Source organism: Ranitomeya imitator, chromosome 1, assembly GCF_032444005.1.
Source record: "Ranitomeya imitator isolate aRanImi1 chromosome 1, aRanImi1.pri, whole genome shotgun sequence".
Classification (NCBI taxonomy): Eukaryota; Metazoa; Chordata; class Amphibia; order Anura; family Dendrobatidae; genus Ranitomeya; species Ranitomeya imitator.
The window spans coordinates 1,180,428,692-1,180,440,883 of NC_091282.1; positions in this window are offsets into that span (position 1 = coordinate 1,180,428,692).

Consider the following 12,192-nt stretch of genomic DNA (forward strand, 5'->3'; position numbering starts at 1 on the left):
TTGGGAACGTAATGATCGTGTGGTGCAGAGTGCTCCTATCTTCCTGGACACTCTGAGGCAGGTCTTTTTGGGACCCCGTGTCACCCACGATACCGCGCTCCAATTGTTGGCAATTACTCAGGGTTCGTCCATGGTCAGCCAGTTCGCCATCCAATTCCGGACTCTAGCTTCTGAGCTGGAATGGCCGGATAAACTCCTTATTCCGGTGTTCTGGAAAGGACTGGCAGATCATGTTAAGGACGCCTTGGCCACTAGGGAGATTCCCGCCACACTGGAGGAGCTCATTACTATATCGACCCGCATCGATCTCCGTTTTAACGAGCGGAGGTTGGAGCGGACCCAGTGTAGGCAGAGGTTTCGGCTGGCTCCCACCTTTGCCAAACCTCTAGAATCTCCTGTTATGGCGTCCGACTCCCATGAGGCCATGGAGGTTTCTCGAGCGGGACCTAGGTCTCAGACCGCTCGAGTACCTGTGGTGTTTAAAAATTGCCAGCAACTTGGACATTATGCTAATAGATGTCCACGGCGGTCGGGAAACGATCGCGTCTAGTGACCATTGGAGGAGGTTCACTGGACACAGCGGCATTTTCCTCCAAATTGTCCTTTAAAGGGACCATCCTGTTAGGCACATCCACTCATACAGTAGAGCTTTGTGTGGATTCAGGAGCAGAGGGAAATTTTATGTCTTCTGCTTTTGCTCTGCGCCACGCAATACCTCTGGTTATGCTTGCCAAACCAGTAACTGTTAGAGTGGTGAATGGGTCGACACTCCCGTTACAAATCACACATCAGACTGTCCCTTTCACGTTAGTCATGTCCCCATCCCACCAGGAGATTATTTCCCTTCTTGTCCTTCCCAAGGGAATGGATGAGATTCTGCTGGGAATACCCTGGCTCCGTTTCCACTCCCCACATATTGAGTGGACCTCTGGGAGGATATTGGGTTGGAGTGAATCCTGTAAGGGCAGATGTGTGAAAGAGTGCGTTCAGGTTTCCACCACTGAGATACCCGCAGATATCTCTACTCTCCCCAAATACTATTGGTCCTATGCAGACGTCTTCTCCAAAAAGGCCGCGGAGACCCTTCCGCCTCACCGTCCCTATGACTGTCCTATAGATCTCTTGCCTGGAGCAGAACCTCCTCGGGGACGTGTCTATCCCCTCTCTCTCCCTGAGACGGAGGCTATGTCCCAATACATCCAGGAGAATTTGGCAAGAGGGTTTATTAGGAAGTCAGTGTCACCAGCAGGGGCAGGGTTCTTCTTCGTACAGAAGAAGAATGGAGAATTGCATAGATTACAGGGGTCTTAACGCCATCACCGTTAAAAATAAGTACCCGCTGCCCCTGATTTCTGAGCTTTTTGATAGGTTACGGGGAGCTAAGGTATTTACCAAATTAGACCTGCGGGGAGCTTATAACCTGATTCGCATCCGTGAGGGGGACGAATGGAAGACGGCGTTTAACACCAGAGATGGGCACTATGAGTATCTGGTGATGCCCTTCGGGCTCTGTAATGCCCCAGCCGTTTTCCAAGACTTTGTCAATGACATCTTCCGGGATATGCTTTCCACCTCGGTCGTAGTCTATCTGGATGATATTCTCATCTTCTCTCCAGATATTGACTCCCACCGGAGAGATGTTGGCAGAGTCTTCGACCTCTTACGGGCAAACTCTCTTTACGCAAAGTTGGAGAAGTGTGTGTTTGAGCAGGAGTCTTTACCTTTCCTGGGCTATATCATCTCCGCCCAGGGATTGGCTATGGATCCTGCCAAACTACAGGCAGTGATGGACTGGCAAGAACCCCATTCACTTAAAGCGGTGCAGCGCTTTATGGGGTTCATTAATTATTACCGCCAGTTCATTCCCCACTTCTCAACTTTGGTAGCTCCCTTGGTAGCCCTCACCAAGAAGGGAGCAAATCCCAAAGTGTGGTCTGAAGAGGTCTCCAGGGCCTTTTCTTCTACTAAGTCTCATTTTGCTAGCGCTCCCATCCTGCATCGTCCCGATGTTGATAAGCCATTTATAATGGAGGTGGATGCCTCTTCCGTTGGTGCTGGAGCAGTCCTTTTCCAAAAGGATGCTCAAGGTCGGAAGCATCCGTGCTTCTTCTTCTCCAAGACCTTCACACCAGCGGAGAGGAATTATTCCATCGGGGACAGGGAGTTGCTAGCAATGAAATTGGCTTTCTCAGAGTGGAGACATCTCTTGGAGGGGGCTCGTTTTCCCTTTCAAGTTTTCACAGACCACAAAAATTTGCTATATTTGCAAACAGCCCAGCGGCTAAATTCTCGCCAGGCCAAATGGTCCTTATTCTTCTCCCGATTCCACTTCACCCTCCATTATCTCGCTGGGGAGAAGAACATTCGAGCTGATGCCCTTTCTCGCTCTGTTGTGTCATCTGAGGAGGAGGAAGGAGGGCCTCGGCTTATTGTTCCTTCTGAGAGCTTGAGAACCGTGGCTGCGGTGTCGCTTGAGTCTGTGCCTCCCGGCAAGACTTTTGTGCCCATAAATTTGCGACCGGAGGTTCTCTCTTGGGCTCATTCCTCCAGGGTGGGTGGACACTTTGGGACAAAAAGGACATCTGAGCTGCTGGCGAGGACGTACTGGTGGCCGCATATGCTCCGAGATGTCAGAGATTACGTTCTGGCGTGTGTCTCATGCGCCAAAAATAAGTCTCCTCGACAACGGCCGTCTGGGTTACTCTATCCCTTGCCGGTGGCAGACAGGCCCTGGGAGATGGTCGGGATGAACTTTGTGGTGGGTTTGTCCAAGTCTCGCGGCTGTACCGTCATTTGGGTAATTACCGATCATTTCTCGAAAATGGTGCATTTGGTGCCGCTCCCACGGTTACCTTCTGCACGGGCCTTGGCAGCGTTGTTCATGAGACACATCTTCCGCCTACACGGCATGCCAGACAAAATTGTCAGTGACCGCGGTCCCCAGTTTGCGTCTCGGTTCTGGAGAGAGCTTTGTCGTCTTCTCAGCATTGAGTTAAATCTCTCTTCCGCATATCATCCCGAGACGAATGGGTTGGTAGAGAGGGCCAATCAGACTCTGGTCACATATCTACGACATTTTGTTTCTGCCAGGCAGGATGACTGGGCATCTTTATTACCATGGGCAGAGTTTGCCCTTAATAACGCTGTAGCCGACTCCACCGGTCAGACTCCTTTCCTCCTTAATTACGGCCAGCATCCGCGGGTTCCTGTGCCTATGCCCGTGTCCTCTGCTGACTCCAGGGTGGCAGACTGGGCAGTGGAGGCACGGGACATTTGGGACCGCACTCAGGATGCCATTCGGGCCTCGAAGAAGAGAATGAGGTCCTCCGCCGATGCACATCGGCGCCCTGCCCCGACCTTTGCTCCTGGCGATTTAGTGTGGCTCTCCGCCCGTAACATCAGGCTGCGTGTAGAGTCCACTAAGTTTGCACCTCGCTACTTGGGTCCCTTCAAGGTCCTCGAACAGGTTAATCCTGTGGTCTACCGTCTGGCCCTCCCTCCACGCCTTGGTATCACCGACACCTTTCATGTGTCCCTCCTTAAGCCCGTATACATGTCCCGGTTTTCTGAGTCATCTGCCGAGACATCGGGTTCGTCTACGGACGATTTCGAGGTGAACGCTATTTTGGGGTGCAAGGTGGTACGTGGTAAAAAATTTTATTTGGTGGACTGGAAGGGTTACGGCCCTGAGGATAGGTCCTGGGAGCCTGCTGAGCACATTTGGGCTCCGCAGCTTATTGCTGCCTTCGAACGTAGTGAGGCCCAAGGAGGGGGGGGCCCTAGGAGGGGGGGTAATGTTAGGGGTCGAGTTCCTGCCTCTGCACAGGGGGAATCTCGGGCCATCTCCGCTGCGGTCTCCCATTCTTCTCCTGCCGCAGTGGAGCCTGCTCAGCGGAGACGTCGATCCCAGCGTCTCGCTCAGTCTGACTCTGTGCTAAGAGTTACTGCTGCGTTTCCTGCTTCTGCCATTGAAGTCAGTGCTGGGCAGCGGCGAGCGGACGCTTCTGGGGCTAAGTCCTGCTTTTCACATTCTGAGCATGCCCAGAGTAAGATCTCTCAGTGGAGATCGAGGGTCACATGATCAGATACTGCAGCTAAGGTCCTTGTAGGTGCTAGGACTAAATCCTGCTTTGCACTCTGAGCATGCCCAGGGCGAGATCTCTCACTGGAGATCTAGGGTCACATGCTCAGGTGCTGCAGCACTCCATTGGTACTTCTTTGATAGGTCCTAAACGTGCTGTAACTATTTAAGGCTCGCATGGCCGCACGGCCATGCGCTAGTATCTAGTCATATGTGCTTTGCGCCAGTGTGGTTATGCATAAGTGTGTTCAGGGACCCGGCTGAAATAAGCCCCTAGAATACCGGCACCTCCGGTGAGGAGATTGTATGAGAGTGTTAAGGGACCCGGCTGAAATAAGCCCCTAGAATACCGGCTTCTCCGGTGAGGAGATTGCATGTTGAATAACCACAGACTGCTATCAGCTAGGCAGTAAGCTTGTGCTCCTGTGAGGCTAACAGGGCACAGTGCTTTCCTCTCGTGGCTGCTCTGTGAGGTAACAGAGCTAGTCTATACCGCCAAACAGTGCCGCCATTCACTAGCAGCAGGTTCTTCCTGCACGGTGGACCCCGGGCTGCGAACGCACCATTTATAATAAATATCTATTTCTACTCGGTGCGTTCCGCTAGCCCTAACACCACCTATCAGGGACAAACAGTTTCTCCGCTGGGCAACGGTCAGGTCTATTAGCCTGAAATTTTTGCAGCACCCGCCGCAAATCAGGGAAGATGGCAGACAAAATTACCCCCTCTTTGAGAATACCCGCCGGCTCAGGCAAACCCGGAGAATCGGGCACAAAACTCCTAGACAGGGCATCCGCCTTCACATTTTTAGAGCCCGGAAGGTACGAAACCACAAAGTCAAAACGGGAGAAAAACAGCGACCAACGAGCCTGTCTAGGATTCAACCGTTTGGCAGACTCGAGACAAGTCAAGTTCTTGTGATCAGTCAAGACCACCACGCGATGCTTAGCTCCTTCAAGCCAATGACGCCACTCCTCAAATGCCCACTTCATGGCTAGCAACTCTCGATTGCCAACATCATAATTTCGCTCAGCAGGCGAAAATTTCCTGGAAAAGAAGGCGCATGGTTTCATCACCGAGCAATCAGAACTTCTCTGCGACAAAACAGCCCCTGCTCCAATTTCAGAAGCATCAACCTCGACCTGGAACGGAAGCGAAACATCTGGTTGGCACAACACAGGGGCAGAAGAAAAACGACGCTTCAACTCCTGAAAAGCTTCCACAGCAGCAGAAGACCAATTGACCACATCAGCACCCTTCTTGGTTAAATCAGTCAACGGTTTAGCAATACTAGAAAAATTATTGATGAAGCGATGATAAAAATTAGCAAAGCCCAGGAACTTCTGCAGACTCTTCAGAGATGTTGGCTGAGTCCAATCATAAATGGCCTGAACTTTAACAGGGTCCATCTCGATAGTAGAAGGAGAAAAAATGAACCCCAAAAATGAAACCTTCTGAACACCAAAGAGACACTTTGACCCCTTCACAAACAAAGAATTAGCATGCAGGACCTGGAACACCATTCTGACCTGCTTCACATGAGACTCCCAATCATCCGAGAAGACCAAAATATCATCCAAGTATACAATCAGGAATTTATCCAGGTACTCTTGGAAGATGTCATGCATAAAGGACTGAAACACTGATGGAGCATTAGAAAGCCCGAATGGCATAACCAGGTACTCAAAATGGCCTTCGGGCGTATTAAATGCTGTTTTCCATTCATCGCCCCGTTTAATACGCACAAGATTATATGCACCACGAAGATCTATCTTGGTGAACCAACTAGCCCCCTTAATCCGAGCAAACAAATCAGACAGCAGCGGCAAGGGGTACTGAAATTTGACCGTAATTTTATTTAGAAGGCGGTAATCAATACAAGGTCTCAGCGAACCATCCTTCTTGGCCACAAAAAAGAACCCCGCTCCCAATGGCGACGATGACGGGGGCGAATATGACCCTTCTCCAAAGACTCCTTCACATAACTCCGCATAGCGGCGTGCTCAGGTACAGATAAATTAAACAGTCGACCCTTAGGAAACTTACTACCAGGAATCAAATCGATAGCACAATCACAATCCCTATGCGGAGGTAGGGCATTGGACTTGGACTCATCGAATACATCCCGGTAATCAGACAAGAACTCTGGGACCTCAGAAGGGGTGGATGATGAGATAGACAGAAATGGAACATCACCATGTACCCCCTGACAACCCCAGCTGGACATAGACATTGATTTCCAATCTAATACTGGGTTATGGACTTGTAGCCATGGCAACCCCAACACGACCACATCATGCAGATTATGCAACACCAGAAAGCAAATATCCTCCTGGTGCGCAGGAGCCATGCACATGGTCAGCTGGGTCCAATACTGAGGCTTATTCTTGGCCAAAGGCGTAGCATCAATTCCTCTCAATGGAATAGGACACTGCAAGGGCTCCAAGACAAACCCACAGCGCCTAGCAAACTCCAAGTCCATCAAATTCAGGGCAGCGCCTGAATCCACAAATGCCATGACAGAATAGGAAGACAAAGAGCAGATCAAAGTAACGGACAAAAGAAATTTCGACTGTACCGTACCAATGGCGGCAGACCTAGCGAACCGCTTAGTGCGCTTAGGACAATCGGAGATAGCATGAGTGGAATCACCACATTAGAAACACAGCCCATTCTGACGTCTGTGTTCTTGCCTTTCAGCTCTGGTCAAAGTCCTATCGCACTGCATAGGCTCAGGTTTATGCTCAGATAACACCGCCAAATGGTGCACAGATTTACGCTCACGCAAGCGTCGACCGATCTGAATGGCCAAAGACATAGACTCATTCAGACCAGCAGGCATAGGAAATCCCACCATGACATCCTTAAGGGCTTCAGAGAGACCCTTTCTGAAAATAGCTGCCAGCGCACATTCATTCCATTGAGTGAGCACGGACCACTTTCTAAACTTCTGACAATAAATCTCTATCTCATCCTGACCCTGACACAGAGCCAGCAAATTTTTCTCTGCCTGATCCACTGAATTAGGTTCATCGTACAGCAATCCAAGCGCCAGAAAAAACGCATCAATATTACATAATGCAGGATCTCCTGGCGCAAGGGAAAAATGCCCAGTCTTGAGGGTCGCCACGTAATAAAGAAATAATGATCTTAACTTGTTGAACTGGGTCACCAGAGGAGCGGGGTTTCAAAGCCAGAAATAGTTTACAATTATTTTTAAAATTCAAAAACTTAGCTCTATCTCCAGAAAATAACTCAGGAATAGGAATTTTAGGTTCTAACATAGGATTCTGAACCACTAAATCTTGAATATTCTGTACATTTATAGCGAGATTATCCATCAAAGAGAACAGACCCTGAATGTCCATGTCCACACCTGTGTTCTGAACCACCCTAATGTAAAGGGGAAAAGAAAGACAGAACACAGTGCAAAGAAAAAAAATGGTCTCAGAACTTCTCTTTTCCCTCTATTGAGAAGCATTAGTACATTGGGCCTCCAGTACTGTTATGAACAGGTGATTCAGAACCACAATGGGCCTTGAAGTTCAGAGCACACAAAGTGACCTAACAATTACCAAAAACATAGGACGAGCTCTGAGACGTGGGAACTCTGCTGACCGCAATCCCTAATCCTATCCAACCACACTAAAGGTAGCCGTGGAGCGCTCCTCACCAGTCCTATGCGCCTCGAGCACAGCCTGAGAAACTAGCTAGCCCTAAGAAAGAAAAATAAGCCTACCTTGCCTCAGAGAAATATCCCATAGGAAAAGGCAGCCCCCCACATATAATGACTGTGAGTTGAGATGAAAATACAAACGCAGAGATGAAATAGATTTAGCAAAGTGAGGCCCAACTTACTGAACAGTCTGAAGATAGGAAAGATTGCTTTGCGGTCAACACAAAACCCTACAAACAACCACGCAGAGGGGGCAAAAAGACCCTCCGCACCGACTAACGGTACGGAGGTGCTCCCTCTGCGTCCCAGAGCTTCCAGCAAGCAAGAAAAAACAATATAGCAAGCTGGACAGAAAAAATAGCAAACAAACATAACACAAGCAAAACTTAGCTTATGCAGGATAGACAGGCCACAGGAACGATCCAGGAGGAAGCAAGACCAATACTAGAACATTGACTGGAGGCCAGGATCAAAGCACTAGGTGGAGTTAAATAGAGCAGCACCTAACGACTTAACCTCAACACCTGAGGAAGGAAACTCAGAAGCCGCAGTACCACTCTCATCCACCAAAGGAAGCTCATAGACAGAACCAGCCGAAGTACCACTCACGACCACAGGAGGGAGATTGGCCACAGAATTCACAACACATCAGGTGCTCTCCAAACGCAACATGGCGTCCGATCTCAATTCCAGCCAATTTTGCATTGAAACGTCAAATGGCGCTCCTTCCCTTCCGAGCTCTCCCATGCGCCCAAATAGGGGTTTACCCCAACATATAGGGTATCAGCGTACTAAGGACAAATTGGAAAACAACTTTTGGGGTCCAATTTCTCCTGTTACCCTTGGGAAAATACAAAACCGGGGGCTAAAAAATAATTTTTGTGGAAAAAAAAGATTTTTTATTTTTACGGCTCTGTGTTATAAAATGTTGTGAAACACTTGGGGGTTCAAAGTTCTTACAACACATCTAGATAAGTTCCTTGGGGGTCTAGTTTCCAATATGGGGTCACTTGTGGGGGGTTTCTACTTTTTAGATACATCAAGGGCTCTGCAAATGCAACGTGACGCCTGCAGACCAATCCATCTAAGTTTGCATTTCAAATGGCGCTCCTTCCCTTCCGAGCTCTGCCGTGCGCCTAAACAGTGGTTACCCCCCACATATGGGGTATCAGCGTACTCAGGACACATTGGACAACAACTTTTGGGGTCCAATTTCTCCTGTTACCCTTCGGAAAATAAAAATTTGGGGGCTAAAATATCATTTTCCTGGAAAAAATATATATTTTTTATTTTCACGGGTCTGCGTTTATACTTTAGCGAAACACTTTGTGGTTCAATGTTCTCACAATACATCTAGATAAGTTCCTTGGGAGGTCTATTTCCCAATATGGGGTCACTTGTGGGAGTTTCTACTGTTTAAGTACATCAGGGGCTTGGCAAACGCAACGTGATGCCCACAGACTATTCCATCAAAGTCTGCATTCCAAAACAGCGTTCCTTCCCTTCCAAGTTCTGCCATCAGGGCTGCCACTAGAAATTTCGGGGCCCCCTTGAGACTCCGCCCAGGCTCCACCCCAGCCCCGCCTCCAGGCTCCACCCCTCGAACTGTCCACAGTCCCACCGCTCTCTCTTGGAAAATCTCTACTTCTCACCTATCACACATTAACAGTTCCCATCACCAGATCGCACATATAGCCGGCAGCTTTTGTTTTGGCCAAAAGATTTTTTAAGCCGCCACCAGAACACGGTTGACACTTTTGGCCGGGCCTTACTGTACTGTAACCTACTAAATATTTGTTAAAATATGCAATACAATTTAGGTATATTTTTATTTATTTTTCAATTTTTAAAATGACCTATAATACTACATACAAGGAACAAATACCACAGCACTATGACCAGATGACATATTACCACCACAGTGACCGAATAATATCAAACACAAGGAACAAATACCACAACACCATGACCAGACCGCATATTACCACCACATAGTGACTGAATACTACAATACTGATCAGTAATAAAAAAAAACCACAATACTATCACCATCAGTGCCATTATACACAGGAGATCTGTAATTAGTAAGCAGTGTCTGTGTACAGGTAATACAGTGATCACCGGTGACATTATACACAGGAGCTCTGTATATAGTATACAGTGTATAGTGTCAGTGTATAGTTAACACTGACTCACCAGTGACGTCTCTAGGTGAAGTCCTTCATCTTTCATCCAGCACAGACCGCCATCATTTCTTCCAGCCAGGACTCGTCTCTGCAGGAAATAACACAGTTATCTCGAGTTCCACTTGCAGAATACATTACTTAATTTTCACAGCCTCTACATTACACCACATAAAGAAGGTGACATAGTATCACTCTGCACAGTAAAAGGACCTCCCCCCATTTAAAACAGTATACTCAAAAAATAAAACAAATACATCACTGCAATAATAATATCCCTTAATTAGCCCCTATGGTAATATTCGCCATCCTAGCCCCCGTGTGTCTCATTGCAGGCTCCAGCCATATGTTCTCCCATCCTGCCCTCATGAGTATCCATTCTGCCCCATATGATCTCCCCATCCTGCCCCATCTGTCTCCATCGTATCCGTCCTGCCCCATCTGTCTCCAATCCTGCCCCATCTGTCTCCATTCTGCCCCATCTGTTTCCAATCCTGCCCCATCTGTGTCCAGCACTCTGCCCCATCTGTGTCCAATCCTGCCCCATCTGTGTCCAGCACTCTGCCCCATCTGTGTCCAATCCTGCCCCATCTGTGTCCAGCACTCTGCCCCATCTGTGTCCAATCCTGCCCCATCTGTATCCAGCACTCTGCCCCATCTGTGTCCAGCACTCTGCCCCATCTGTGTCCAGCATATCTGCCCCATCTGTGTCCAGCACTCTGCCCCATCTGTGTCCAATCCTGCCCCATCTGTGTCCAGCACTCTGCCCCATCTGTGTCCAATCCTGCCCCATCTGTGTCCAGCACTCTGCCCCATCTGTGTCCAATCCTGCCCCATCTGTGTCCAGCACTCTGCCCCATCTGTGTCCAGCACTCTGCCCCATCTGTGTCCAGCACTCTGCCCCATCTGTGTCCAGCACTCTGCCCCATCTGTGTCCAGCACTCTGCCCCATCTGTGTCCAGCACTCTGCCCCATCTGTGTCCAGCACTGAGTCTGCCCCATCTGTTTCCAATCCTGCCCCATCTGTGTCCAGCACTCTGCCCCATCTGTGTCCAATCCTGCCCCATCTCTATCCAGCACTCTGCCCCATCTCTGTCCAGCACTCTGCCCCATCTCTGTCCAGCACTCTGCCCCATCTCTGTCCAGCACTCTGCCCCATCTCTGTCCAGCACTCTGCCCCATCTCTGTCCAGCACTCTGCCCCATCTCTGTCCAGCACTCTGCCCCATCTCTGTCCAGCACTCTGCCCCATCTCTGTCCAGCACTCTGCCCAGCACTCTGCCCCATCTCTTCCCAGCACTCTGCCCCATCTCTTCCCAGCACTCTGCCCCATCTCTGTCCAGCACTCTGCCCCATCTCTGTCCAGCACTCTGCCCCATTTCTGTCCAGCACTCTGCCCAGCACTCTGCCCCATCTCTTCCCAGCACTCTGCCCCATCTCTTCCCAGCACTCTGCCCCATCTCTGTCCAGCACTCTGCCCCATCTCTTCCCAGCACTCTGCCCCATCTCTGTCCAGCACTCTGCCCCATCTCTGTCCAGCGCTCTGCCCATCTCTGTCCAGCGCTCTGCCCCATCTCTGTCCAGCGCTCTGCCCCATCTCTTCCCAGCGCTCTGCCCCATCTCTGTCCAGCGCTCTGCCCCATCTCTTCCCAGCGCTCTGCCCCATCTCTGTCCAGCGCTCTGTCCCATCTCTGTCCAGCGCTCTGCCCCATCTCTGTCCAACGCTCTGCCCCATCTCTGTCCAGCGCTCTGCCCCATCTCTGTCCAGCGCTCTACCCCATCTCTGTCCAGCGCTCTGCTCCATCTCTGTCCAGCGCTCTGCCCCATCTCTGTCCAGCGCTCTGCCCCATCTCTGTCCAGCGCTCTGCCCCATCTCTGTCCAGCACTCTGCCCCATCTCTGTCCAGCACTCTGCCCAGCACTCTGCCCCATCTCTGTCCAGCACTCTGCCCCATCTCTGTCCAGCACTCTGCCCCATCTCTGTCCAGCATTCTGCCCCATCTCTTCCCAGCACTCTGCCCCATCTCTGTCCAGCACTCTGCCCCATCTCTGTCCAGCACTCTGCCCCATCTCTGTCCAGCACTCTGCCCAGCACTCTGCCCCATCTCTTCCCAGCACTCTGCCCCATCTCTTCCCAGCACTCTGCCCCATCTCTGTCCAGCACTCTGCCCCATCTCTGTCCAGCACTCTGCCCCATCTCTGTCCAGCACTCTGCCCAGCACTCTGCCCCATCTCTTCCCAGCACTCTGCCCCA